Source organism: Thalassophryne amazonica, chromosome 13 (assembly GCF_902500255.1).
Source record: "Thalassophryne amazonica chromosome 13, fThaAma1.1, whole genome shotgun sequence".
NCBI classification, from domain to species: Eukaryota; Metazoa; Chordata; class Actinopteri; order Batrachoidiformes; family Batrachoididae; genus Thalassophryne; species Thalassophryne amazonica.
In genome coordinates this window covers 92585272-92611892 of record NC_047115.1, presented here as the reverse complement: position 1 = coordinate 92611892, position 26621 = coordinate 92585272, and the positions used below count along the sequence as shown (strand labels likewise).

Genomic DNA, 26621 nt, shown 5'->3' with positions numbered 1-26621 from the left:
GTAAAAAAAAAAAAAAGATTATTGAGCGGCTTCAGTAACGTGCAGTAACGGGGTGTCGGTAGTGGTAACGGCGTTATAGTGACAGTCAGAGTAATTAGTTAGATTAATCGTTACTGAAAAAAGTAACGGCGTTAGTAACGCCGTTTATTTCAACGCCATTATTCCCATCACTGCTGATATCTTAGCATCACATTTGGAAAATGCCCATTCAGTAGACAGTCTTGTGGACAGTTTAAACTCAGCACTCAAAACTACACTCGACGTGATCGTTCCACCTACATTACCCCCCCCCCCCCCCCCAAAAAAAAAACAAAGTCACCTTGTTGGTTCAGTGATTACTTGCGTGACCTCAAACATAAGGCTAGAGGTCTAGAATAAAAATGGCAACGTTCAAAATTAGAAGTATTCCACCTCATGTGGTGTGATGATATCTTAGAATATAAGCATGCACTACTGGCTACAGAGTGGGCCTATTACTCTGATATCATCAACAAAAACAAGCATAACTCAAAGTTCTTGTTCGACAAGGTGGCAACACATTCATGGACAACCACCTGTGAGTTGCTCTCCTTTTACAGCACAAGATTTCTTGGATTACTTTGAGAAGAAAATAAACAAAATTAGGTTAAACATACAGTGAGGAAAATAAGTATTTGAACACCCTGTGATTTTGCAAGTTCTCCCAATTAGAAATCATGGAGGGGTCTGAAATTTTCATCTTAGGTGCATGTCCACTGTGAGAGACATAATCTAAAAAAAAAATCCGGAAATCACAATGTATGATTTTTTAATAATTTATTTGTATGTTACTGCTGCAAATAAGTATTTGAACACCTACCAACCAGCAAGAATTCTGGCTCACAGACCTGTTAATTTTTCTTTAAGAAGCCCTCTTATTCTGCACTCTTTACCTGTATTAATTGCACCTATTTGAACTTGTTACCTGTATAAAAGACACTTGTTCACACACTCAATCACACTCCAACCTGTCCACCATAGCCAAGACCAAAGAGCTGTCTAAGGACACCAGGGCCAAAACTGTAGACCTGCACAAGGCTGGGATGGACTACAAGACAACAGGCAAGCAGCTTGGTAGAAGACAACAACTGTTATGATTATTTATTAGAAAGTGGAAGAAACACAAGATGACTGTCAATCTCCCTCGGTCTGGGATTCCATTCAAGATCTCACTTTGTGGGGTAAGGATGATTCTGAGAAAGCTCAGAACTACACAGGAGGACCTGGTCAATGACCTGAAGAGAGCTGGGACCACAGTCACAAAGATTACATTAGTAACTCATGATGCTGTCATGGTTTAAAATCCTGCAGGGCAGCAAGGTCCCCCTGCTCAAGCCAGCACATGTCCAGGCCCGTTTGAAGTTCACCAGTGACCATTTGGATGATCCAGAGGAGGCATGGGAGAAGGTCATGTGGTCAGATGAGACCAGAATGGAGCTTTTTGGAATCAACTCCACTTACCATGTTTAGAGGATGAGAACAACCCCAAGAAAACCATCCCAACCGTGAAGCATGGGGGTGGAGACCTCATACTCTGGGGGTGCTCTTCTGCAAAGGGGACAGGACGACTGCACCGTATTGAAGGGAGGATGGATGGGGTCATGTATTGCGAGATTTTGGCAAACAACCTCCTTCCCTCAGTAAGAGCGTTGAAGATGGGTCATGGCTGGGTCTTCCAGCATGACCATGACCCCAAACACACAGCCAGGGCAACTAAGGAGGGGCTCCGTAAGAAGCATTTCAAGGTCCTGGAGTAGCCTGGCTAGTCTCCAGACCTGAACTCAATAGAAAATCTTTGGAGGGAGCTGAAACTCCAAACCTGAAAGATTTGGAGAAGATCTGTATGGAGGAGTGGACCAAAATCTCTGTTGCAGTGTGTGAAAACCTGGTCAAGAACTACAGGAAACGTTTGACCTCTGTAATTGCAAACAAAGGCTACTGCACCAAATATTAACATTGATTTTCACAGGTGTTCAAATACTTATTTGCAGCAGTAACATACAAATAAATTATTTAAGAAATCATACATTGTGATTTCCAGATTTTTTTTTAGATTATGTCTCTCACAGTGGATGTGCACCTAAGATGAAAAGTTCAGACCCCTCCATGATTTCTAAGTGGGAGAACTTGCAAAGTTGCAGGGTGTTCAAATACTTATTTTCCTCACTGTATATACAAGGTCTGTTAGAAAAGTATCGGACCTTTTTATTTTTTGCATTAACCTTTTGAACCATGTGTGATTGCATCAGCCAAGCTTTAACCTTCGTGTGCATGCGTGAGTTTTTTCACGCCTGTCGGTTGCGTAATTCGCCTGTGAGCAGGCTTTGAGTGAGCACTGGTCCTCCGCCCTCGTCAGATTTTCATTGTGAGGAAAATGTCTGAATGGCTGGAGCAGCAATGCATCAAATTTTTCCAGAAACTGTGAGAGACAGCCAAGTGGAAACCATTCGGAAAATTCAGATCGCTTTCGGTGAAGATCTTATGGGCATCACAGAGATTAAGGAGCATTACAACCGGAATAATGACGGCCTACAGCGGCTGAGGGCGCGCCGCGCTTCGAGCGGCCATCAACAGTATGAAACGACCGGATCATTTCCAAAGCGAAGGCTGTGTTGATCCGGGATGCCGTCTGGCCAGAGAAATGGCAGAAAAGGTGGACATCAGCACTTTTCCGGCACATTCCACTGTTAAAGGAGATTTTGTCATGAAAACAGGAGCGGAGGAATTCGCCACGGAGCCGCTAATGGTACGGAACGAAATCACCTCCGTGTTGGTCTCACAGGACATGTTGTGACATGCTCAGCTCTTCGACAATTTCTCGGATACTCACTCAACTGAAAAACCACCCAAAGCCGTCTGAATGTTCTGAATGGTGGAAGAGCTGGGCATGTCCTGTGAGACTTCCAACACGGAGGTGCTTTTTGTTCTGCGCCATTACAAGGCTCCGTCCTGACACGTGAATTCTGCCGCACGTCTTTCATTACAAAATCTCCTGTAACAGTGTAATGTGCTGAAAAAGTGCTATGTCCACCTCTATTGCTATTTCTCGATGTCCTGGATCAACACAGCCTTCACTTTGGAAATGATCTGGTCGTTTCAGCCTGTCGATGGCCGCTCGGAGCGCGGCGTGCCCTCAGCCGCTGTGGGCCATCTTTAATCCAGTTGTAATGCTCCTTAATCTGTGTGATGCCCATTGAATCTTCACCAAAAGCCATCTGAATTTTCCGAATGGTTTCCACCTGGCTGTCTCTCACAGTTTCTGAAAACATTTTGATGCAGCAAAGCGGCAGTCACTCAGCCATTTTCCTGACAATGAAAATCTGCCGAGGGGGCTGGACCACTCCTCCCACAAAGCGTGCTCACAAGCGGATGACGTAACCGACAGGCGTGAAAAAACTCACGCATGCGCATGAAGGTTCAAGCTTGGTTGATGCAATCACACGTGATTCAAATCTATATAGTTTTTGCAAAAAATAAAAAGGTCCGTTACTTTTCTAACAGACCTCGTATCAGCATGACTTAACCCAGACACGACACACTGCGATTGAGGTGGGTGCCATCACTCAGGTATTACCTAGATTTACAGAATTTGATAGTATCTCACTAGGTGTGCTGGTTGAAACTCATAATGTCTACAAAAAGCATAACCTGCTTATTTGATCGTATACCAACAAAAACTGTTTAAGGACCTGTGGCCCACTCTTGGGCCAACTGTGTTGGAAATGATTAATCTCTCATTAACTTCTGGATCTGTTCATAAATGTTTCAATCTGAACTGATTAAACCATCACTTAAGAAATCTAATCTTGACCCTACTATATTGAAAAGCTATCAAATCCATCATTTTGCGCTAGAATTTTGGAAAAGGTGGTTTCACAGCAGCTCATGGACCACCATACTGAGAATAATATTTTTGAGCCACTGCAGTCTGCTTTTAACAAATATCATTCCACTGAGGCGGCTCTCACTAAAGTGATGAATCATCTTCTGCTATGGTTATGGTGCTGTTAGATCTTAGTGTTGCATTTGATACCATGGATTTCTGTATTCTACTCGACAGGCTGGATAATCGTTTTTGGAAACCTGGGAATGCCCTTCTATGGGTGACATCATACTTCATCAGTTGTTCTCACTGTGGTTTGTACAACAACACTGCCTCTAACCTTAATGACATGAAATTTGGGGTTCCAGAGGGGTCCATCTTAGCTCCCCTGCTTTTCTCCCTTTATATAGCACCACTTGGGCACATATTGTGGCGTTTTGGGATTACCTTTCATTGCTATGCTGATGATACTCAGTTATACATGCCAATAACTGCTGGCAATTCCATACCCATAAAATTCTTAGAGGATTGCCTTACATCAGTGAAAAGCTGGATGTATGGCAATTTCCAACTTTTTGTTGTATGGCTGGGGGGCCTGGCTGCCTTTTTGTTTCTGTCTTTTGTTTTTCCTTCCAGGTGGCTTGCATTTGGGACTGAGTGGCTGTGTTGCTGAGGTTATCAGGACCTCACCCTGATCACCTGCGGCTCGTCAGGACTCACAGCTGAGGTGCATCTATATGGATAGGAACATGGTGGCATTTAAGACTGGAGTATACAGTGTGTATTTGCCAGAGACTCGACCTTGTGACCAGACGGGTGAGATCGTCGTCTCGGGAGCCATCTCATCATCAGTGGATGCAGAGAACGTCCAGGGTTTGATGCACGGTCTGTGAAAGAGGAGGGGGTGAGGTCTCACGCTCGTCAGCACACTTCCTGAGGTACGTTAGATTTTGTGACTAACATATATACAGTCAGTAAATGTGGTGTCCCTCACACCTTTTTATATTGAGCTGTATGTTAGTCATGTATTGGCTTCCACTGCAGTGGAGTTTTGTGAACTGGATGTTCCATGCCTGCAGGTTGGGAAGCTGATTAGTAATCAAGCCAGGAAGTGTTTGCTGTTTGTACACCTTTAAGTGTTCTCTCTGTGTGTAGAGTGTGGACTCACATAATGGTTCCTTCTTTCACAGACTCGGTTTGTTGCGGCCACCTGGGGGGTGTCGGCGGGGTCCTTGGGTCCGAACAGCTTCTGGCTCCGGACCGTTAGCGCTGCTGGGAGCGCACCACGCCAGACCGCACTTTCTTTTGTATTTTTTGTATCACTGTTATGTATTAAATTCAGTTAGCCTTTGTACCGTGCTCTGCTTATTTCATACTGGGTCCTTCAAACGCTGGTCGGTTCTCCGAGCTGCGTCCGACACATAACACTTTTAAGCTCTGACAAGACTGAAATGATGGTGCTTGGTCCAGTGAGACATCATCCATCAGTTTGATCAGCTAATGCTTAGACTAGGCTCATGTGTCATACAGTACATCACTCTGACAAAGTGAGGAACCTTGGGATAAATTACACTGTATTTGTAGTCTTTCTGCTGCCTGATTCTGTTTGTTTCTTTTTTCTGTGTGGCTCCATCCATAAGTCGAAGTGTGTGTCTTCTTCTGCAATGGTCATGAAATAGATGGGATCTGTGGACCTTAAGCCCCCACCCCCCTTCCCCTCCTTTCCCCAGCCAGCCTCCCGTCCTGGACACCAGCATGCACTCCCAAAATTTCATGTATAATTGTACTGTCAAGTGTGTCAGTAGCATGGCCCAAGCAGAGGGTCACCCCTTTGAGTCTGGTCTGATTGAAGTTTCTTCCTCAGTATCATCAGAGGGAGTTTTTCCTTACCATTGTCATCTGTGTGCTTGCTATAGGGATTGGTAAGGTTAGGCCTTACTTGTGTGAAGCGGCTTCAAGCAACTTTGTTGTGATTTGGTGCTATATAAATGAAATAAATTGAAAATTAACCTAAACAACAAGTATTTACATGATGATTCCCCTTCACACATAATGTGAATTTGGTCGATTTGCACATAAAGTGTACATCAAGCAGGAATCGTGTGCAAAACGTGTAAAATCATACCTGCCTCCAATGCCTCGTACACCTGTTGCTAAAACTATTTGTGCACAGCAGCAGCTGAAAGACAGAGTGTGCCCTGTATGAGCCCATCGGTCCCTCTTGTGGCAGATGTCGGCCAAATTCCAGGTGACACACACGAACATCTAACGCCGCTCGCATGGTACTTAGAAAATGTGTGGCTTTGGTGTGTGCGCTAAACTGACAGGAGGTGTGGCCGCTGACAGAAGCAGTTGTGGAGATCTGTTGTTCTGGACATCCCAGCTAAACAACATGTACTGTGTTTGGACGGACATGGACTAACAACTGCCCACTGTGATGCACGTGTGTCTGCTTGGTGTCATCACGTGGACATAAAAAAAACATATATCCTAAAGGAGAACTATATAACTTTGGTCAGTGTTTTGCTGTTTTGTCTGTTCTCTTGGTCACATTTGTCTCCCCCTACAACTTTGGAATCCATCTGTCACAAAACTGTCTAAAAATCTTGCTGCCACAACCCCCCCCACCCCTGCGCCCCCTTAGTTAGTTCCCCTTTAAATCATTAAACACAAAACACTTTTTGTCTGAAGTACTCACACATGTCATTTCTACTCCCTATCACTATGTGCATTCATACATCCAAAATCATAGCAGTATTGCAATAATTTCATTATGTTTTTAGCAGGACATATGCATCAGGATCTTGCTTTTTATTTTTTTTTTACATCAGTGTACATGAACACTCATTACTACCAAGCATGGGTGCAATTTGGTGGGGGATGGGGGGACATGTCCACCCCACCTTTTCAACCAGGGTGGACAGAATATGGTATGTCCCCTCCCACCTTCTGACATATATGTGTGTACTTGAAACATGCTATGCCAGTCTTATGTGCAAACCATGTCAGTCTTATGTGCAAACCATGTCAGAATAGTATCTTTGTTTTTGCAAGTTTGTATTTTTAGTAGCATTGACTTGTTTACAACACCTGTTTCTTGTTTGTCACATTGGGAATTTTCTGGGACTGCATTTGCCCAGATTTGAAACCAAAAATAGTTGCCTCTAGGGACTAGTGTCTACACATAAGTATCAATGGACCATATGCTAATTTACTAAATTCTGAAAGTTAGAAAAGGAAATCAGAAAAGCTATCTGGGACCTCAGAAAGCCCATCTGCAATTATTGCTTGATCTCCAAAATCAGTCTATGCAAGTGAAATTATGTTCAGTATGAGTGTTGTCATTAGTGCCACTTCGAAAATTAAATTCATGATAAGTAATTTATCTGAAACTTATGATCTGCTGTTTTTTCAAACTTATGCAAAAACAAATCTTGAGAAAAAAAATACAGTATGCGAAAGTTAGAGCCTGTTCTTTCATATTTTCATATTTATGATACATTTTACCACATTGCAGTTTTTTTTTTTAATGAAAACTCAAACTATCATTCTTTTTGAGTTCTACACATGTGGTGATACCTTATTTACACCAGGATGTTAATAAAATCAATGCTGGCTATTCTCAGAATAAAGTACTTATATCCACAGTTTCAACTTGCATAAGTTAAATGGTGTCCACTTTATGGTCTTCTCAAAACATTAAAATTACTGTTCTGGATGCTCAGAATGCATCTAAGCTTACCTAGAAACCGTTGGCTTCTGCAGGCCTCGCACTTTGTCCCCCCCCCAATTTCTAGTTCTAAATTGCGCCCTTGCTACCAAGTTTTTTTTTTGGGGGGGGGGGGGGGGGGGGTTTGTGCTCAAGACCCAAAGCATTCATTCATACATTCAGTTTCTAGAGCTGGTTAGTCCAATTTTAGGGTCACAAAGGAGCTGCAGCCTATTCCAGCACTCAGTGAGTGAGAGGTTGCGTCCACCCAGGACAGGATGACAGTCTATCACAGGACCACATCAAGACAGGCTCTCACTCACACCTGTGGTCAATTCAAAGTTTCCAATTCACCCTTATATACCAGCGCTCATACTTTCCGCCAGACGTGAAAATGCTGGCCTTATTTTTTCATGTATCTGCTCCATGACACAGCTGACATTTCAATGTTTCAAAGAAAAATGTAATAAAGGATCACTGTTGTGCTTTTAGTTTGTTATCAACATTCCACTACATTTCTAAAGAGGATTAAGAATAAGTTCATGGAAAAAAGACAGGATGGAAATTGTGCTGATAAAAATCACAAAGAAGCAGCAGGATGAAAATAGTGGAAGAAAACATTTTAAATTTAGAGTTGGGAGGTGGCAGGTTATGATAAACCTGCATGGATGGTGGCATGACGACTCTGTTCCAAAGGTCAGTGATGACTGGAAAGAAGAAGCACCGTGGGCTGATGTCAGCCTGAAGGAAGTGCTTTGAAGAGGATGAGGGCCGAGGGACATCCACATATCATGGATCAGCAGCATGAAAACATTTTGACCACATGTCTGTGAGAGCCTCAGCCATACTGTGAGCGAGACAATGAGCATCACATGAGGTGAACAGTGATGGGGGCTGCAGGAACAAATGATCAGACTCAAATGATGGCTGTGTCAGACTGTTCCCCAACACAAACATACAGAGAACCAGAGTTCAGGGATCACATGAGAAAGATCTGGTGTGAGGCTGCCCTCTAGTGCTTCAGATGAGAATGCAGGTGCTGATGAAAACCAGCATCATGAAATGTCTGAAGAAGGCCCATATCTTCTTTTAATCTTTAGCGTTATGAAGTCAGGAGGCCGATCAAATGTGAAAAACATACTTCAGCACAGGCAGCACCAGGCCAGTCTTACAAAAAAACAGATCACAAAAAGAATAAATACCTTTGGTCATTAATTTTTCACATCACACATCTCTGCCCTCAACTTCCACACATCAAAACAAATAAAAACCTCAACCTAAAATATCATAAATTACATGCACCACAAGGAGGAATGTCATCAGTGCATATGAACCACAACTACAGTGAGACAAATAAGTATTTGATCCGCTGTCGATTTTGCAAGTTTTCCCACCTAAAAAAAGAAAGGAGAGGTCTGTAAATTTTTATCGTAGGTACGTCAAATGTGAGAGACAGAATCCCAAAAAAATTCAGAAAATCACATAATATTTTTTTTAATAATAAATTTGCATTTTATTGCATGAAATAAGTATTTGATACAATAGAAAAAAACATACCTTGATATTTGATACAGATTACAGAGGTCAGATGTTTCCTTTGTTTGCACACTGCAGCAGGGATTTTGGTCCACTCCTCCATACAGATCTTCTCCAGATCTTTCAGGTTTCGAGTTTCATCACCCTCCAAAGATTTTCCATTGAATTTGGGTCTGGAGACTGGCTAGACCACTCCAGGACCTTGAAATGCTTCTTACAGAGACACCCCTTTGTTCCCCCGGCTGTGTGTTTCAGGTCACTGTCATCCTGGAAGACCCAGCCACGACCCACCTCACTGCTCTCACTGGGGTAAGGAGGTTGCTTGCCAAAATCTCATGATACATGACCCCATCCATCCTCCCTTCAATACTGTGCAGTTGTCCTGTCCCTTTGCAGAAAAGCACACCCCAAAAATGATGTTTCCACCACCATGCTTCACGGTTGGGACGGTGTTCTTGGGGTTGTTCTCATCCTCCAAACATGGTGAGTGGATTTGATTTCAAAATACTCTATTTTGATCTCATCTGACCACATGACCTTCTCCCTTGCCTCCTCTGGATCATCCATATGGTCACTGGTTAACTTCAAACAGGCCTGGACATGTGCTGGCTCAACACTCTTAACCTGAATTAGTTGAGTTTACTAGAAAATTGCGTGGAAACCCGTTGCCTTAAACCGCTTTAGTTTTTACACAAGCTAAAACTAATCAGGTTAAGTTGTATTAACAAATCACAGTAGTAGTTGCTACTCAAAATCATTAGTTCACATAAATGGTTTCTCATTGGTGTATAAAATAACTATTTTAAGTTAAACATACATAAACATATAACAAATAACATAATAAACATTATTAAAAAATAGTTAAAACAATTTCTTAATATAAGTAATGTCTTCTCTTGTAATTTAATTAACTACTCCATCTTTATTTTGAGATTATAATGCATTGTTTCAACAAATGTGTATGGAAGGGAAGGAATTAAAAAATACTGTGGCGAGTGGTTTGGAAGAACAAGACGCTCTGAGCTGCTGCAAGGAGGTGCCGTTTTATTTGCAACCCCAACAACACAGAAAATGGTGGAAAGCATCAAACGCAATACACTTTTCACTTATGGTGGCAACAGACACTTAACTAAACTTGACTAACTCAACTAAACTATTGAACACAATAAATCAGTAACACTAACCACACTATTAAACTAACAGGAAACACATTAACAACACTTAAAACTCTCAAAACCCTGTACTCCCATGATGCACTGCAGCATAACAGTTCACAGTCTTAGCAACCGGCCCGGCAATTGCTACATTTAAACTTTTATTTTAAAAAAATATTACGAAGGAACACCTCATGAACACCTTGTCAACAAAAAGACAAGTAAAAACAGGAAAAAATGCATTAAAACTGTACTGTAAAAAATGTGACAAATGTTTACTAAAAAAAGGCAACAAAGTGACACATAATATAAATGAACAGATTTTAAGTTCTACAATTTTGTTTAAAAAGTATTTAATACATTAACTAAACCTAAACAAAAAAAAAATCAAGTGCATGTTAAAAAAAAGCAACAGTTGAAATGTGTTTGATTTAGTAATAGCACACCAAATGATGAGTTATATTGCCAAAAAATAACTTAGCTAATAGCTAACGTGTTCTCACTGGACCACTCTTTGGGCGAAACTAATTTCCAGAAAGTTATCAACAAATAACTAACTTGAAGCCTCTTTCAAAAACCCACAGCCAAGTGTACACTGCGTACAGCGGAGAGAAAAAAAAGAAGAAGCAGCACTTAAACACTAAGCTATTTTCAGTGAACCGTCTTTTGACCAGAAAGTTATGTGTTGCTCTCAAAATCCACAGGTTTTGAATTTGAGCACAGCAAGCCATGAACAGAAGCAGCAGGATGAGTGGAGTCTTCACACTTGACATGGTTGCTAGGTAGAATTTAAAATGGGCCCCTCCCCTCCCTTACAGAAACTTGAGACAAAAAGTTAACTCTGCTTAACATGATCATTGCACCGAAAATTTCAGTTGAATAGTGCAATCAACTAATTTAGTTTAGTAATGAGAATGCTTTTTTACAAAACACGAAAGAATAATTAATGATAACTCAGAAATTTAAGTTAAAACAAAATCTGGGTTAAGAGTGAAGCAGGAGGACCTTGTTGCCCTGCAGGATTTCAAACCATGATGACGTAGTGTGGTATTAATGGTAATCTTTGTGACTGTGGTCCCAGCTCTCTTCAGGTCATTGACCAAGTCCTCCTGTGTAGTTCTGGGCTTTCTCAGAATCATCCTTACCCCACGAGGCGAGATCTTGCATTGAGCCCCAGACTGAGGAAGACTGACCGTCATCTTGTGTCTCTTCTATTTTCTAATAATTACACCAACAGTTGTTGTCTTCTCACCAAGCTGTTTACCTGTTGTCCTATAGTCCATCCCAGCTTTGTGCAGGTCAACAATTTTGTCCTTGGTGTCCCTAGACAGCTCTTTGGTCTTGGCCATGGTGGATAGGTTGGAGTGTGATTGACTGAATGTGTGGACAGATGTCTTTTACACAGGTAACAAGTTCAAACAGGGGCAATTAACTAGGGTTGAGCTGGATACTCGTTTCAGACGAGTATCCGGTACGGATAAAGCATTTTTGACGAGTACGAGCATGATACAATTTTAACAATTTAAGCTACAATTAACAATGTACAATTTAAGCTGTGTGTGTCTGGTCTTATGTGTCCTTGTACATTTTGGAATTTTAATGCTTTGGATTTTTTAATTTTTTGGGGGGGGGTATGGTTTTTGATATTGTTTTTACTGTGAAGCACTTTGGGCAGCTGCTGTTGTTGTAAATGTGCTATATAAATAAAATTGACATTGACATTGATACGAGTAAAACTCATCAATGTCTGTGCTCGTGATGAAGGAAAATTCTCATTGGCTAACTGACTGTCTTCACGCTCTGTGATTGGCCAGTCACACACAGCGCCCACCCCTCCCTACACAGACACATATCTCTGCAGCTGTTATGTGGGCCGCTGAAGAGGAGGTACTGCTGGCCCACCACCACCAGAGGGCGCCCTGCTTGGAGTGCGGGCTCCAAGCACGAGAGGGCGCCGGACCCTGAAGAAGTGACAGCTGTCATTCATCCCCTGCACCAGCTGTCACTCGTTCATCATCATCATCACCATCTTAAAAGCCGGATCGTGACTCCACCTCCTCGCCGAGAAATCGACTACCGTGAGGTACTTTCTCTGCTGATTAACACGTTGTGTAGGATTCTGAACTTCTGTTGCAGCCGGTATCCTGTGGTGTTCACCCTTATCTGGGAAGTGGCGTGGAGCGTGACGACGACAACCGCGCTACAGATAAGTGGTCACACTAGGAGCTGCACGAGTGTGTGATTCGGAGGTGGAGGTTCTCCTCCTAACTGTGCACAGACTGTAGACCACTGAGTGTAAGGATTTACACTCATTCATCTTTTTCTCTGCTTTCTGCCAGCAGTACCAGGGTCGACAGCCGAAGACAGAGGTCACCTGGGGATTCGGGACTTGGCGGCTCCGGTGTTCTTCAGACCGTTGGTGGTGGAGGCCGTGTGGGACGCGGTCTCTCTCTCGTCGGGGTCTTCTATCTTCGAGCCTGCCCACACGTCACCTGGTGTTCATTGACTTTGCAATTTCTGTACATTTAGTTGTGTATTGTCACAACAGTAAATTGTTACCTTTTGGCTTACTCATTGTCCGTTCATTTGCGCCCCCTGTTGTGGGTCCGTGCTACGACACCTTCCCAACAGCAGCCTCTCGCACACACACAGACAGGCTCTCTCTCTCTCTGTTCTTGGCTTGATTCTACCTCATGTTGCTCTCTCAGTAGTACTCCTTAAGTTTTCTTCAGCTCGCCTCTTTTTCAGTTTGTATGACATTTAAAGTTACTTGGTGAACTTGTTTGGTATCGTACACGGTGCTTTTGACATGACAGAGCTGAAAACGGCTGTGTCGCGCCTCCGCTCCAGTCGGGTTTATTTATTTATTTTTTAACCGTTTGCTTACTCTTCGTTTGGTTTGGTGATACAAAGTCAGTTGGAAAACTTTGCTCGTACTGAACGCAGTGTTTTTGAGAAGAATACAGTGAACAAGGCTGACATATTATTTCCCTGTTTGCCATCACGGGATGTTTGCATGAATCACCAAGTTCACATAGATCATTAAAAAATAAACAGTCTTACAGACCACTTACACACATACACATATAGCAGAACACACAAAGTAGCCTATATTAACATTTTATTGTATATGGCTGCATGCAGTATCTGACACTTTATCACTGCAGTTCTTAAAAATAAATTGGTCAGTCGAACAACCTCTCTCCCTCTCATACAGTCACTCAGTCGCACACACAGACACACACACACACACACACACACACACCTTAATCAATATTGTTTATCTGTGTGGAAAAAATGCCAAGAACATTCGGTAGTTAAAAATAAATAAATAACTGAAAAACCTGGAGTTTTTCAAAAGGCACCTGAAGGACTCTCAAACCATGAGGAACAAAATTCTCTGGTATGATGAGACAAAGATTGAACTCTTTGGTGTCATGTTTGGAGGAAATCAGGCACCATCCCTACAATGAAGCATGGTGGTGGCAGCATCATGCTGTGGGAATGTTTTTCAGCAGCAGGAACTGGGAGTCTAGTCAGGATTGAGGGAAAGATGAATGCAGAAATGTACAGAGACATCCTGGATGAAAACCTGCTCCAGAGTACTCTTGACCTCAGACTGGGGTGACGATTCATCTTTCAGCAGGACAATGACCCTAAGCATACCGCCAAAATATCACAGAAGTGGCTTCAGGACAACTCTGTGAATGTCCTTGAGTGGCCCAGCCAGAGCCCAGACCTGAATCTGATTCAACATACTTCAACACATTCAACACATTCAACACACCCTTCATATCAACTTCCTATTTCTTGTTTCAGTTATTGTTTGGGTTGATGTATCGCTGTAAGATTTGGGTTATTTGAGCTATGACGTTTAAGGTTAGGGTGTCATGTGACCAGCGTACCAATAACCAACCAACACATAGTTATGTTACCATAACCTTATCTGAACGGTGAATTTTTTGAACTCTGAACCAAAAAACTTTTTTGTATCTGCCTTGATACAGTGTTGTTTTGACTATGCTGGTTCTGTCTGGTTTAGTGGTCTTTCTCAGCAGTACAAAGGGAGATTACAGGTCATGCAGAATAATATTATTAGATAGTTGTTAAATGCTACTCCCATAACTGCTCATAATGTTGTGTGTTGGGGGGGCGTGGCTGGATGTTTTGGTGTTCTTTTCTTTTCTTTGCTCTCCAGGTGGCATGAGGGCTGATTTGTCTGTGAAGAAGGTGCTGGCTGAAGAGTCTTCACCCTCATCAACATCATGGAAAGCACCTGTGATCGGTGCTCACGTGCAACCTGGACGACTTGCAGCTGAAGCAGATAATTGGATGGCGTTCTGCATTTACGTCATGTGTGATTCAAGCAGAACTGCCGGGAAATCGACCTTGTGACGTTTGTTTGTGAGACGCTGAGGACCGCGCCTGGGTTTGACACATCGAGCCCGTGAAGCAGGGAGGGGTGAGGACACATGCTGTCAGCACACACGAAAGGTAATTAAGTGTTTAGGTACTTGTTGATAGCAACTTGGTGTTTTGTTACACAGTATACTGGAATTGTAAAGAGAATTGCGCAGTTTGCTTCTCACTGCTGTGCCGTGAAGGATAAGTGATCCTCCACTTGTTGTGAGAAGCTGCTCATTTGCATAAAGTAAAAAAAAGGACACTGACCTGAGTGTGTTGCTGGCAGCGTGTGTTTATTGGAAGATATAGTTGTATCTGTTGACTTACCTCACCGTCTCTTTGCTTCACAGAGAATCAGTTTGTCGTGTCCACCTGGGGGGTGTTTGGCGGTGGTAGGAAGTCCAGGAGCGCCGGCTTTAATCCTTGCGGGCGCTGGAGAGCGAGCCGCGGATCACTCCACCAGAGGGACGTTGTTTTTTATGTTTTTACACTTTTAAACACAGGTGTATAATAAATAGTTTTTGTTTGGAACCGCTTTCTGGTTGTTTTTAGCGCTGGGTCCTGTCTGACGCAGGTTCGCTCCTCAATCCGCGTCGACACATAACACATAATGTTGGTTATGAGCAGTTCAGTACGCTGGTGTTTTACCACTGGAGTTTGGAGTTGACCAATTTAAACTGGGTCATGTGTTTAATGTGGTAAACTACTCCAGATTATCTCATATTTATCATACAATTGGTGCAACTGTAGAACAAGAGCGACTGAAACATCATGTATGGTACAAAGAGTTGTTTGTGGAATAGTAGACCTCAATCAGCAAATTGTGTCAGGCCAATGTTACTTTTAAAAAACAAGTTAAAGACTTTTTATGAAGTAAACTGGAGAATCAACATCATGACATTCATATGTATTAGTCGTTTTTAATGATATTTTAAATTTGGTGATGCTTTGGTAAACAGTTTTGTAATATCAGATTATCTGTATTTTTTATCCAATAGAAGGGAACGCTGGTGTTGTTTACTTCCGTCTTTCACACGCATGTGCACAGACTGGTATAGGCAGAAAAATTCCACTGTGTGGACTCCGTGTGGAGGAGGTGAGGATGCGTGACAGTGTACACACTCTTCTATTACGTGCATGTCGATGTCTCCATGCTCCGCCTACCAAAGAAAGGGGTACTGCTGGTGGTGGGAACGCAAGCCAAGCCAGAATTAACTGTTCCGACCTGAACCATACCGTGCCGTACTGACCTGGACTGCTTGGTTGAAATGAGGCTTCAATGAGACGTCCTGCAGAGGTCAGAGGAGGAGACTTCATTGAAAACTACCCAAAGAATGACGAGCAAGACCTTTTCAACAGGATAGCGGCTGAAATAGAATAGACTAGATGTTTACTGTAAATTGGGGACAACCACCACGTGGGTGAAGACTGTGATGGTGATGTGGGGGAGGAATGTTCTAATGGGAGTCCTGGTGATGAGGAAGCAGGAGAGCTGCTTACAGATGGTGAATAGACTCACAGTAATAACAGTCAGCTCAGTGAAGAATGACACTCAGGTAAGAAAGGTAACATAGTTCCAAGAACTGCTGAACCAATGTTTACAAAAGGTGAAACCACTGGACCAGGCCTTGACTGCAAATGATTGTTTGAAATACGGGGGAATAGAGCGCTCTACATGTCCGTCCATCTGTCCATTTTTGCTTGTTAGCGCAATATGTCAAGATCTAGTTGACCACTTTCATTCATAACTGTGTACTTGGGTGACTCCCCCAACACAGTCAGTTATGGTGACCTTGAGATCAGTTTCAAGGTGACAGCGACATATTCAGGATTTTGTCTTTGTAACATTTATTAGCAAGATATCTTAAGACTCTTTCATACTTGGCATCAATCTACTAGCAGGCCATGGACACTGACACTCGTACCTTTGTGGTAGCCCACACGTGTGCCAGGGGGACATGTCTCACAACCTCCTGCAATTCTTCTTTATCACCTACCTGTTCCTGGTTGTTGCAGTACACACATCAACCTTGAATACATCACCAGACTCCCTGTTTCCCAAAAATATTCAGTTAATATTGCTATGAAATTATTCCTGATGTACTTGTTTGACAGGTTTCCTTGTACATTTGTGGTGTGGCTGTGTTTGTGAAATCATAACTGTCTGTTTCAGTGTGATTTCAGGTCACCTACCTGAAATCAACCTGAATTAATGAACCTGTAACGTCATCTAGAGGGCAATAGGCAAACAGGTGGGGAGCTGGGTGTGAAGGATCCGAAGTTAAGCAGCTGGCTGTGCTGAGGCAGTGGGACCTGGAGATATTGTCCAGGGAAGGCAGAGGACAGCTCATGATTGTTTGTGCTGTGTCTGTTCCCCTCTGTAGTGCCTTTCTGACCTTAGCTGTGCGGCCTGCATACCACACACTCAGACTGTAGGTGAGTGCAGTTGTCCTGGTTGAAGTCCTCGGTGATGATGTGGGCACCATCAGCATGAGCCCTCTGCTGTCTGTTTATGATCTGCAGGAGGAGCTGAGAGCTGTGCTAACATTAGCATCGAATGGAGTGTAAAGAACAGTGATAACCATAGTGGTCAGAAGGGTCTGTGTGGTTTCTCAGTCCACTGAGCAGCAGCTCTCTATTATTTTGCTGTTTGAGCACCACTCCTCATTCACGTAAACACGTCCTCCCCCTCTGCCCTGACCGGAGGCTTTGCTGCAGTCCTCCGGATGTGTCCTCGTGTCCTTGTGTGGCTAACTGGTTGGACTGCAGTATCAGGAAAATGCGGTTTCTGCCAAGTTTCCAGGAAAGTCATCACACAGCTCAATCCATGGAGATCCTGCTGGACTCACTGTCTCAATAAGGATTTTTTTAGTCCGTGTGTAGTCATTTTTGACCCCAGTGTTGAGCTGAAGTCTGATGTTGACTTGTGTCTGACGACAAGACTGTGTGTCCATGACAAAACATGACAGATATGAGTAGAAAAACACACACAACATAAGGGACAGCCTCAAGCCACTGCATCCTGAACTGGGACACAGCTTTAGAAGGGTGCAGACCCTGAATTGGGATGCAGCCTTAAGCCTGGTTAACACGACAGGATTTTAAAATTATCTTTAGGTTTCCAAAACCTGAGAGACCCCACATATGAAGATAAAAAATCATAGCTCTAACTGTTTTGGTCATACAGTGTGTGGGGTTCAGCCACACGGTACGGACAACAACATCACACACGAACAGATTTCACACGTGAACATTTCCAACTCAGACAGGAAATCTCGCAAAATCTCTCGAGATTAAACGTGACTTCAGAGCAAACAAACGGAGATACTCTGTGGACTATTTAAAACAGACGGAAAAAAACAATACAAAAAGAAAAAGAAAAGGTGTTTTTTAAAGGAGTGGAGACAGCGCGACCACCGGACTTTCTGGTTTTTTGATTTCATTTTCTGCTCCGTGCGCCCATCACCTGGCTTTCTGATTGGCTGCACGTCACATTCAGCAGGCTGCGTGCTCGTTTGTGGTCGGAGGACACCACACACGCTGCGATATCGGGCCAAGACAATCCAACATGTTGAATATCCCTGACTTGCGATCGGAGCGCTCCTGACGTCCTTCCGAGCAGATCAGAGTGCTCTTAACACATCACACACAGCAGGAATATCTGATAAGATTATCTTTAGCGTCATCACGATTGTCGGGGCATCCTTAAGATTGTCGAAAGGGGAAGATCGGATCCGATATCAGCCTAAATATCCTGCCCTGTGAACCAGGCCTTAGAAGGGTGCAGATCCTGAATTGGGATACAGTCTTAGAAGGGTGCACATCCTGAATTGGGACAGCGCTTTAGAAGGGTGCATATCCTGAATTGAGAAACAGCCTTTGAAGGGTCCAGCTCTTGAATTGGGACACAGCTTTTGAAGGGTGCAGACCCTGAATTGAGAAACAGCCTTTGAAGGGTCCAGCTCTTGAATTGGGACAGCGCTTTAGAAGGGTGCATATCCTGAATTGAGACACAGCCTTCGAAGGGTCCAGCTCTTGAATTGGGACACAGCTTTTGAAGGGTGCAGACCCTGAATTTGGACGCAGCCTTAGAAGGGTGCCGATCCTGAAATGGAACACAGCTTTAGAAGGTTGCAGATCTTGAATTGGGATACAGCCTTAGAAGGGTGCAGACCCTGAATTGGGATGCAGCCTTAGAAGGGTGCAGACCCTGAATTGGGATGCAGCCTTAGAAGGGTGCAGATCCTGAATTGGGACACAGTCCTTGTCTTTTCTGTTGGCATATTTCCAGGTCATCTTTCTAGTTTAGTGCTTGCTTTCCAGTGTTTTACGCTGTGTCAAAACTCCTTGTGTCTGATTTTTTACCACTCAGTTTTGACTGATGCCAACTGATTTTGTGCCTTTGCCTGATTGGACTGCTGACCCATGTACCGACCAATATTTATTAATGTTTATTGATTTGTGCATTTTAGGTCCATTTGCCAGTCGGATGTTGAGACAGTCTGCATATGAATCACATTCTCAACAGTCTGCTTTTGCTCTGCAACAGGATTCACCTTCAGCTCACCACAAAATTCACCTTATTTAAAATTCGGACTAGTAGTCTATTAAGTTGTATTTGATTGGTTGGCTTGCTTTTTCAAAGTTTTCATCTAAAATCCACAAAGTTTGGTGGAAATATCAGAGCTGTCAAGAGGAAGAATCTGTTTACATGCTGGTGTCTGTCTGGATCTGGATCAGGATTCTGGATTTGTTGCTTTTAGAAAACAAGATGGGACGTGTCCAGGACTTTGGTGGGCCTTCAGAGTACCTTTTTTAATAACATGAGTATAACTTAGTTTTCACCCATTCATTCAAAATATTTGAGCATTACAACCAATGATGAATGAATATGAATGACAGTTTATACTTTCAAAATTTATTTCCTAGTTTTTGTTCCTTCAGCTTCTCCCTTGTTTTCACTCAGGGTCGGTGCAGCAGATTCAAGGTGGACCTGCATGTTGATTTGGTGCCAGTTTTATGCCGTGTCTTCACGCAATGCAGTATTACACTGAGAACGGGCAGGGGTGAGGTTTGAACCAGGAACCTTGAGCACTGGGAACAAGCACACTAACCACTTGGCTCCGCCCCTTTCCTGCCATAACTCTATAAAGTGTGTGACTCAAACTCACTAAATAGATTTTAGTTTTTCTGCTTTTCAGTATTTTTAAGAGGTGTTTCTCCTGTCAGTTTCCTTTAATGGTGAAATGCATGTTCAGGTAGTCCAGAACGTTCCACTTAACCCTGTGAAGTCTTTTTTTTTTTTTAGTTGACTCTGTTTTGGATTGTAGTGTTACTGAATGATTTTTATTTATTATTATTATTATGCTGATGATGATGATGATGATGATGAAATAAGTTTCACATTGTACCTTCCTATGGTTGATTTTGCTGATTTTTATTTCTGCATTCTTGACTCTTTTTCTGGGGTTTCCAGGAGTCATGTGCATAAGGGGGATCCCTGCAGGTGACAGGGTTCCCAATCCTGTTCCACAGGGACCCCAAACCTGCACATGTTCTGTCTCTCTTTGCCCTACTGAAAGATGATGAGCTCCTTTGGGTGTCTGTTAGCTCTTGATTGGCTGAGCACACCTGAATGAAAACATCAGCTTGTGGCAGAACAGAGATGAAAAATGTGCTGGTTGGGGCTCCCAGAGGACCAGGGTTGAGAAACACTGTGTCCTCCAGTCATGGTATCCTGTTTGTTTGACCCCAATCCTCTGGACAGCCTGGTCTCTTATGTAATATCCCTTAGACATGTCTGCCACCTGCTGGATCAATCAATCAATCAATCAAGTTTTTTCTTATATAGCGCCAAATCACAACAAACAGTTGCCCCAAGGCGCTCCATATTGTAAGGCAAGGCCATACAATAATTATGAAAAACCCCAACGGTCAAAACGACCCCCTATGAACAAGCACTTGGCCACAGTGGGAAGGAAAAACTCCCTTTTAACAGGAAGAAACCTCCAGCAGAACCAGGCTCAGGGAGGGGCAGTCTTCTGCTGAGACTGGTTGGGGCTGAGGGAAAAAAACAGGAAAAAGACATGCCGTGAAGGGGGGCAGAGATCGATCACTAATGATTAAATGCAGAGTGATGCATACGGAGCAAAAACAGAAAGAAACAGTGCATCATGGGAACCCCCCCACAATCTACGTCTAGAGCAGCATAACCAAGGGATGGTCCAGGGTCACCCGATCCAGCCCTAACTATAAGCCTTAGCGAAAAGGAAAGTTTTAAGCCTAATCTTAAAAGTAGAGAGGGTATCTGTCTCCCTGATCTGAATTGGGAGCTGGTTCCACAGGAGAGGAGCCTGAAAGCTGAAGGCTCTGCCTCCCATTCTACTCTTACAAACCCTAGGAACTACAAGTAAGCCCGCAGTCTGAGAGCGAAGCGCTCTAATGGGGTAATATGGTACTACGAGGTCCCTAAGATAAGATGGGACCTGATTATTCAAAACCTTATAAGTAAGAAGAAGAATTTTAAATTCTATTCTAGAATTAACAGGAAGCCAATGAAGAGAGGCCAACACGGGTGAGATATGCTCTCTCCTGCTAGTCCCCGTCAGTACTCTAGCTGCAGCATTCTGAACCAACTGAAGGCTTTTTAGGGAACTTTTAGGACAACCTGATAATAATGAATTACAATAGTCCAGCCTAGAGGAAATAAATGCATGAATTAGTTTTTCAGCATCACTCTGAGACAAGACCTTTCTGATTTTAGAGATATTGCGTAAATGCAAAAAGGCAGTCCTACATATTTGTTTAATATGCGCTTTGAATGACATATCCTGATCAAAAATGAATCCAAGATTTCTCACAGTATTACTAGAGATCAGGGAAATGCCATCCAGAGTAACGATCTGGTTAGACACCATGCTTCTAAGATTTGTGGGGCCAAGTACAATAACTTCAGTTTTATCTGAGTTTAAAAGCAGGAAATTAGAGGTCATCCATGTCTTTATGTCAGTAAGACAATCCTGCAGTTTAGCTAATTGGTGTGTATCCTCTGGCTTCATGGATAGATAAAGCTGGGTATCATCTGCGTAACAATGAAAATTTAAGCAATACCGTCTAATAATACTGCCTAAGGGAAGCATGTATAAAGTGAATAAAATTGGTCCTAGCACAGAACCTTGTGGAACTCCATAATTAACTTTAGTCTGTGAAGAAGATTCCCCATTTACATGAACAAACTGTAATCTATTAGACAAATATGATTCAAACCACCGCAGCGCAGTGCCTTTAATACCTATGACATGCTCTAATCTCTGTAATAAAATTTTATGGTCAACAGTATCAAAAGCAGCACTGAGGTCCAACAGAACAAGCACAGAGATAAGTCCACTGTCCGAAGCCATAAGAAGATCATTTGTAACCTTCACTAATGCTGTTTCTGTACTATGATGAATTCTAAAACCTGACTGAAACTCTTCAAATAGACCATTCCTCTGCAGGTGATCAGTTAGCTGTTTTACAACTACCCTCTCAAGAATCTTTGAGAGAAAAGGAAGGTTGGAGATTGGCCTATAATTAGCTAAGATAGCTGGGTCAAGTGATGGCTTTTTAAGTAATGGTTTAATTACTGCCACCTTAAAGGCCTGTGGTATATAACCAACTAACAAAGATAGATTGATCATATTTAAGATTGAAGCATTAAATAATGGTAGGACTTCCTTGAGCAGCCTGGCAGGAATGGGGTCTAATAAACATGTTGATGGTTTGGATGAAGTAACTAATGAAAATAACTCAGACAGAACAATCGGAGAGAAAGAGTCTAACCAAATACCGGCATCACTGAAAGCAGCCAAAGATAACGATACATCTTTGGGATGGTTATGAGTAATTTTTTCTCTAATAGTCAAAATTTTGTTAGCAAAGAAAGTCATGAAGTCATTACTAGTTAAAGTTAATGGAATACTCAGCTCAATAGAGCTCTGACTCTTTGTCAGCCTGGCTACAGTGCTGAAAAGAAACCTGAGGTTATTCTTATTTTCTTCAATTAGTGATGAGTAGTAAGATGTCCTAGCTTTACGGAGGGCTTTTTTATAGAGCAACAAACTCTTTTTCCAGGCTAAGTGAAGATCTTCTAAATTAGTGAGACGCCATTTCCTCTCCAACTTACGGGTTATCTGCTTTAAGCTACGAGTTTGTGAGTTATACCACGGAGTCAGACACTTCTGATTTAAAGCTCTCTTTTTCAGAGGAGCTACAGCATCCAAAGTTATCTTCAAAGAGGATGTAAAACTATTGACGAGATACTCTAACTCCCTTACAGAGTTTAGGTAGCTACTCTGCTCTGTGTTGGTATATGACATTAGAGAACATAAAGAAGGAATCATATCCTTAAACCTAGTTACAGCGCTTTCTGAAAGACTTCTAGTGTAATGAAACTTATTCCCCACTGCAGGGTAGTCCATCAGGGTAAATGTAAATGTTATTAAAAAATGATCAGACAGAAGGGAGTTTTCAGGGAATACTGTTAAGTCTTCTATTTCCATACCATAAGTCAGAACAAGATCTAAGATATGATTAAAGTGGTGGGTGGACTCATTTACTTTTTGAGCAAAGCCGATAGAGTCTAATAATAGATTAAATGCAGTGTTGAGGCTGTCATTCTCAGCATCTGTGTGGATGTTAAAATCGCCCACTATAATTATCTTATCTGAGCTAAGCACTAAGTCAGACAAAAGGTCTGAAAATTCACAGAGAAACTCACAGTAACGACCAGGTGGACGATAGATAATAACAAATAAAACTGGTTTTTGGGACTTCCAATTTGGATGGACAAGACTAAGAGACAAGCTTTCAAATGAATTAAAGCTCTGTCTAGGTTTTTGATTAATTAATAAGCTGGAATGGAAGATTGCTGCTAATCCTCCGCCACGGCCCGTGCTACGAGCATTCTGACAGTTAGTGTGACTCGGGGGTGTTGACTCATTTAAACTAACATATTCATCCTGCTGTAACCAGGTTTCTGTTAGGCAGAATAAATCAATACGTTGATCAATTATTATATCATTTACCAACAGGGACTTAGAAGAGAGAGACCTAATGTTTAATAGACCACATTTAACTGTTTTAGTCTGTGGTGCAATTGAAGGTGCTATATTATTTTTTCTTTTTGAATTTTTATGCTTAAATAGATTTTTGCTGGTTATTGGTAGTCTGGGAGCAGGCACCGTCTCTACGGGGATGGGGTAATGAGGGGATGGCAGGGGGAGAGAAGCTGCAGAGAGGTGTATAAGACCACAGCTCTGCCTCCTGGTCCCAACGCTGGACAGTCACAGTTTGGAGGATCCAAGAAAATTGGCCAGATTTCTAGAAATGAGAGCTGCTCCATCTAAAGTGGGATGGATGCCGTCTCTCCTAACAAGACCAGGTTTTCCCCAGAAGCTTTGCCAATTATCAATGAAGCCCACCTCATTTTTTGGACACCACTCAGACAGCCAGCAATTCAAGGAGAACATGCGGCTAAACATGTCACTCCCGGTCTGATTGGGGAGGGGCCCAGAGAAAACAACAGAGTCCGACATTGTTTTTGCAAAGTTACACACCGATTTAATGTTAATTTTAGTGACCTCCGATTGGCGTAACCGAGTGTCATTACTGCCGACGTGAATTACAATCTTACCAAATTTACGCTTAGCCTTAGCCAGCAATTTCAAATGTCCTTCAATGTCGCCTGCTCTGGCCCCCGGAAGACAATTGACAATGGTTGCTGGTGTCGCTAACTTCACATTTCTCAAAACAGAGTCGCCAATGACCAGAGTTTGATCCTCGGCGAGTGTATTGTCGAGTGGGGAAAAACGGTTAGAGATGTGAACGGGTTGACGGTGTACACGGGGCTTCTGTTTAGGGCTACGCTTCCTCCTCACAGTCACCCAGTCAGCCTGCTTTCCCGACTGCCCGGGATCTGCCAGGGGGGAACTAACGGCGGCTAAGCTACCTTGGTCCGCACCGACTACAGGGGCCTGGCTAGCTGTAGAATTTTCCACGGTGCGGAGCCGAGTCTCCAATTCGCCCAGCCTGGCCTCCAAAGCTACGAATAAGCTGCACTTATTACAAGTACCGTTACTGCTAAAGGAGGCCGAGGAATAACTAAACATTTCACACCCAGAGCAGAAAAGTACGGGAGAGACAGGAGAAGCCGCCATGCTAAATCGGCTAAGAGCCAGTAGCTACGCAACCTAGCGGATTCCTAAAAACACACAAAGTGAATAATGTGTAAATAATTTAGAGGTGATTCAGCAGAAGGAGTGCCCCAATCAAGGCACCAAACAGGCCATGAAGCAGCACAGGCAACGCATGACAACAGCGAACGCACGACAACGGTGCTAAAATAAAATAAAAATCGATGGTTACTGGATGACGGTTGAGTGTGTTTGCCACCTGCTGCACACTGTGCTCACCGTGCACGCCCATCAGGTGAGTGTCAGCGAACAACTGAAACTCGAAATACTGAACAAAATCTACAACAGGATGGTGAAGTCAACGTGGAGTTAAAGAATGGATCAGACATGCAGGTGAGGACGATCTCAAAATGTTTCATCACTGCTGCAAACTAGTGATTGGAGTCTGAAACACTGTTCTGAAACATTTCAGAACATCTGAAGCACTCATGCTTTGAGACATTGTTCCAGAGACGAACTGTTTTGAAACAATTCGTCTGCTGTCCACACGGGTTCTGTACGTGCACCGGCACTTAGCACAGTGCACAAACCCTGTGATCATATATATTTGGACATTATATTCATATGACATTTTATCTTCAAGATGAAAATCCTGACAGTCCCAGTTTTAATACAGTTATTTTGATTCTGTCAGGGCTTCTTGGTGTTCTGGTCTTCAAAGAGAAATCAAAATAATCTGCAAACACCTTTTAAACTGACCTCCTCAGACTCTCACACAGTGTGCGAGCTGGAGTTTGTGCAGGTTCGATGTTACCAGTAAATCTCTTGACTTAAACAACTTAAAGTCAGTCACATTCATTTCTGGTGATGCACCTCAGTATTTGTCGTCTTCTGATTTAAATGAAGCCCACAGTCACACCCGTTCTGGGTCATTTTGCCTCCTTCTCCCCTCTGTTAAAACGTTTGGACGCTTCTCTTTTTCTTATAGCGGTGCCAGGGTTTGTAAGAGTTTGCCAGGGAACATAAAATTTGAGTTTGCAAAGACTTATTATTAACGTCATGGAAAAACCTGTTTATTTGATCAACATTTACAGGAGGATCTTAACCCTTGAATCACTTATTAATGAACTTTCATTGATTCACAGTTGCATGTTTATTTTGTATCATGTAGTTTAATTTCTAATTAAACTACAATAATAAAATATATAAAACTAAATGTAGTAATTTTGGTGTTTATACACCAATTTTTTTGTACATTAATTATGTTTACATTGTTGTTATGTCAAAATATTAATCCATACTTGTTTGTTTGCTCTCTGCTTTTTATTTTATGTGTGGACTAAAATGTAATAAAAGTTTTTATTTTCCTGTGTCAAACATTTTATTAAATGTCTTTATGTACCTACTTTTAATTTTACTCTGAATCCAATCAATCAATATGGATCTGTTTGATCTGCTGTAGTAACCACTGATCTGTATATAACAAACACTGATAGGTCATTGGCTTGCAATGAAGTGTCAGTGCATTTAATCATCGTAACTGATTTCAACATGTTTTTTCTGCAAACGTCTTACATGTAGCTATGATACTGGGCAAAAGGTTGGGCGTATTTTAGTATTCATAGTGGGATTAACAGAAGTGGAATGTACTGATGTAGCCTAGACTTTAGACAGGTAAACACACATTATAAATACACACACACACACACACACACACACACACACACACACACACACACACACACACACACACACACACACACACACACACACACACACACACACACACACACACACACACACAT

General features: G+C 42.5%; 1 long non-coding RNA gene across 1 annotated transcript; it reads right to left on the bottom strand.

Moving 5' to 3' along the window:
- Positions 1–26621, bottom strand: LOC117523965. Its single transcript, XR_004564655.1, has 3 exons — positions 26588–26621; positions 17063–17068; positions 1–173 (listed from the first exon to the last, which is right to left on the bottom strand). It is a non-coding gene; the product is annotated as an uncharacterized LOC117523965 (long non-coding RNA).